The sequence below is a fragment of the Rhagoletis pomonella genome, unplaced genomic scaffold (assembly GCF_013731165.1).
Source record: "Rhagoletis pomonella isolate Grant_MI unplaced genomic scaffold, Rhpom_1.0 Rhpom_scaffold_00005, whole genome shotgun sequence".
Taxonomy (NCBI): domain Eukaryota; kingdom Metazoa; phylum Arthropoda; class Insecta; order Diptera; family Tephritidae; genus Rhagoletis; species Rhagoletis pomonella.
Window position 1 is genome coordinate 4,311,133 of NW_023458559.1, and position 3,790 is coordinate 4,314,922.

General features: G+C 32.1%; 1 long non-coding RNA gene across 1 annotated transcript; it reads right to left on the reverse strand.

Moving 5' to 3' along the window:
• Positions 1-689: 689 nt before the first annotated feature.
• LOC118739799 lies at positions 690-3,518 on the reverse strand. The gene is made up of 3 exons (XR_004993050.1): positions 3,386-3,518; positions 3,190-3,297; positions 690-947 (listed from the first exon to the last, which is right to left on the reverse strand). It is a non-coding gene; the product is annotated as an uncharacterized LOC118739799 (long non-coding RNA).
• Between the last annotated feature and the right edge of the window lie 272 nt (positions 3,519-3,790).

Below are 3,790 nucleotides of genomic sequence, written 5' to 3' on the forward strand. Positions count from 1 at the left end.
CGGGCAAGAATATTGCTTTCAGCTGCCATTTCTTAGTATTGTATATTTTATAGAGGGTAAATTTCAAATGTTAGGGGGGCCGGGGCTCGGTAGCGACGCCCATGAACACCGCAGTTCGAATATGTACATATGTACATATATATGAATGTATGTATGCGCATGTATGCGAGTAAATACATACATACATACATGTTTCTACGTGTTCTTCGTTGTCATGGCGTCACGCTGCAAATAAATACCTATAACAAGATGTCCTGATGAGTTTAAAACGAGCATGCGGTTTTGTACGTGATAATTTCTTAATTTGATCATCTACATTCACATATCTATTTACGTATGCATGTACCCAGTGGGTAAAGGTTATGCAAAGTAATCAAAAAATAATTATTAGTAGGGCGGTTTTCACATTCAAAATCGCATTTTTTCCCCCGCGTAGATGTCCAAAAATGTGTGGCATTCTGTTTTGCATTACGATGTAGAGGAAAAAATATACTTTGTTTTAACTTTCGTAATGATTTTTTATATGTATTTTTCCGGATGCATTTAATTATACATACATTGTAAACTTTGTATAACTTATTCATAAATAATATAATAGGTTTAAAGAACTTTATAAAATGAAGTTTTCATATATTTTTCAGTTTAAAAACATTTTTTAAAGCTACTTTACCTGTATGAATAAGGCCATTAGTTTTTACATTCATTACAACCACATATATTCATATTTTTATATATATAAACAAAAGTAGCATCAAAACGAATATTTAAGTTAATTCATTCTTCAAGTTATGTAAAAAGTAAAACATACAACAACGTTTACTGCTGCTGGATCTCTGCGTCTCGTCGAATTCGTGCTTGTAACAGCGAATCTTGGCCATTTTAATTGCCATCTCTATATCATTGGCAAATTTCCAATGGGTGGAATGGGTCGTCTTTTTCAAGGCAATCTGAAATAAGTTATAAATATACATATGTACATATGTATGTATATTTTCGTGGCATATATCCCACTGGCAAAATATGTAAGCACCTTACGAGGTAAGCCATGTTTTCTTTCAGTCTTTAATAGAAAAATTGTTATCATGACCAGTGCAATCTACTAGTAAAACACAAAATGAACACCCCCGATGACGCAGTACGTTGTCAGTTGCAAAATAACGCGCAGCCAAAGTTATTGAAGTGAAACTTCTTTAGCGGCGGTTGGTTGGTTGGCAGTAAATTGGCAAATTCAACGGAAATGATGCAACGGAAATGGTTGGGGCTGAAACAAGTACTTCTTGTGCGTATGCATATGGTATTAATTTAACAAAAATTTGCTAATAAAAGGTTAAAGAATAACACTTAGAAATAGACCAATACAAGAATGAAAGTAAAGAAGAGTACGTACATATGTGGATAAAGATACGGATAAAGCAAAGGTAAAAATAAAAATAAAAACAAAGATGCGTAAAGATATAGGCAAAAACGAAGACCAAGTTAATTTAAACACTTTACTTATATAACGGCAAATGTGAAGGGGAATTGTAGATGAATACAAAATGATAAACATAAAAGTAAAGACAAAGAGGAGGATGAGGATACCGATAAAAGTAAAGATGAAGATAGGGGAAGAAAGATTAAAATAAAGGTACTTAAAGAGGAAAGGTTATAGTGAGAGACACAGAGACTCAATCTGGGAACTATTTTGGGATTTTAGAGATTTTCGGGATTCTCGAGACTTATCGATAAAATAATCGATATTTTTATCGGTTTTGTTATCGATATTTATCGATTTTGTTATCATTATTTACCGATTTTGTTATCGGTATTCATCGATTTTGCTATCGATATTTATCGACTTTGTTAGCGATATTAATCGAATTGGTTATCGATATTTATCGATTTTGTTATCGATATTTATCGAGTTTGATATCGATATTTATCGATTTTGTTATCGATATTTATCGAGTTTGATATCGATATTTATCGATTTTGTTATCGATATTAATCGAGTTTGATATCGATATTTATCGATATTGTTACCTATACTCATCGACATTTATAGATTTTGTTATGAATTTTTTTATCGATATTTATTGATTTTGTTATCAATATCTATCGATTTTATTATCGATATTTATCGATTTTTTATCGATATTTATAGATTCATCGATTTTTTTATCGATATTTGACGATTTTGTTATCGATTTTCTTATCGATATTTATCGATTTTGTTGTCCATATTTATCGATTTTGTTATCGATATTTATAGATTTTGTTATGAATTTTGTTATCGATATTTATCGATATCTATCGATTTTATTACCGATGTTTATCGACTTTTTATCGATATTTATAGATTCATCGATTTGTTGTCGATATTTTTATAGATTTATATTTTAAAGATATAGAATTTGTCATGGATTTTGCTATCAATATTTTTATCGGTTTTGTTATCGATATTTTGTTAGGTGTTACTATCGATTTTGTTATCGATAGAGGGTAAAGATAAAAATTAATATAAAGGAAAACAGAATAAACTAAATTTAATTCGAACGAACAGGAGTAGAGGTAGGGATCTAGATAGAAAAACGATAAAAAATATAACCTTAAGCAAAAGCAGATGAATGTATGTATGTACATATTTATGTATATTGTTTATGAGAAAAAGACATACGTAACGTAAGTTTCACTTCGCCAGTGTGGCCCAGGCGCATTTACTTTTTTTCCAAGCGCCGAACTACTCCGAGCGACTGCTCTGCACTCTACGTAACTTACTTTGTAAAGCGGCTCAGAAGTATGTCTGATACCAAATGTACATTCCAAATTCCTACTTACAAAGGCGGTCACGTCTTTGTTAAAGTAAGGAAGAATCGTCAGTGAAGTGGTAAGGACCCCCGGGTGAAGTGTAAGTTGTTGGTAAGGTTTTGCACTTCACCCGACGGTCCTTACCACTTCCCTGCCGAATCTCACTTACTTTAACAAAGGCGTGGTCGCCTTATAACTTCGGCTGCCCGTTATTTTGCCACTGACAACGCAATGTGTCGTCGGAGGTGTTCATTTTGTGCTTTACTAGTAGATGACATTGGTCATGATGACAATTTGGTACTAAAAACTGAAAGAAAACATGGTTTACCTCGAAATGTACTTACCTATTTTCTCAGTGAGACCGTGTGCTTGGGGCCAAAAACAGAATATATAGGTACTTACCGAACAGAATATAATTGAAATTTGCGTGGCTTTTTTTGCCTTTTATGCCCATTGAAAAATTTGAATAATGTCAGCACTTTCCCGTAAAATGGAGTTAATCGTTGATTTCTGAAAGAAGAAATAAAGTAGAAAACATATTTGAACTGATTTGTGTGAGTCTAAAACAATCGAATTAAATATCTTACAAAAGTATTACCATTTTCTGCCATGTTGCTTTCAATTTCTTATAAGCGTTCAACCGAATTAATAGGAAAGTACAGTGCCTTATCTTCAACTTTCCATAAAAGTTCGAGGCTCACTTTGCTTGCCCTTCTTTCAATTTATCAATATATTCGTTACATTTTAGAACTAGGCCTTTGAAGAGAAAAAAATTTATTGAAATTGGCATGAAATAAAAATACTACTAAATACTTCAATTTAAAGTTGAATTTACTTGATAGATATTTTATCTCCTCTTCTTAATTTTTGTTTGCGTTTTTCATACTTTGGCTGGAAATTTACATACTTATATAAATAAGAGTAAAATTATGTACTGGCTTGGAATGCAAAACATGTTTTAGCGCTAAGTGGCAAACATATTAGGGCTATTCGCGATTCGGTG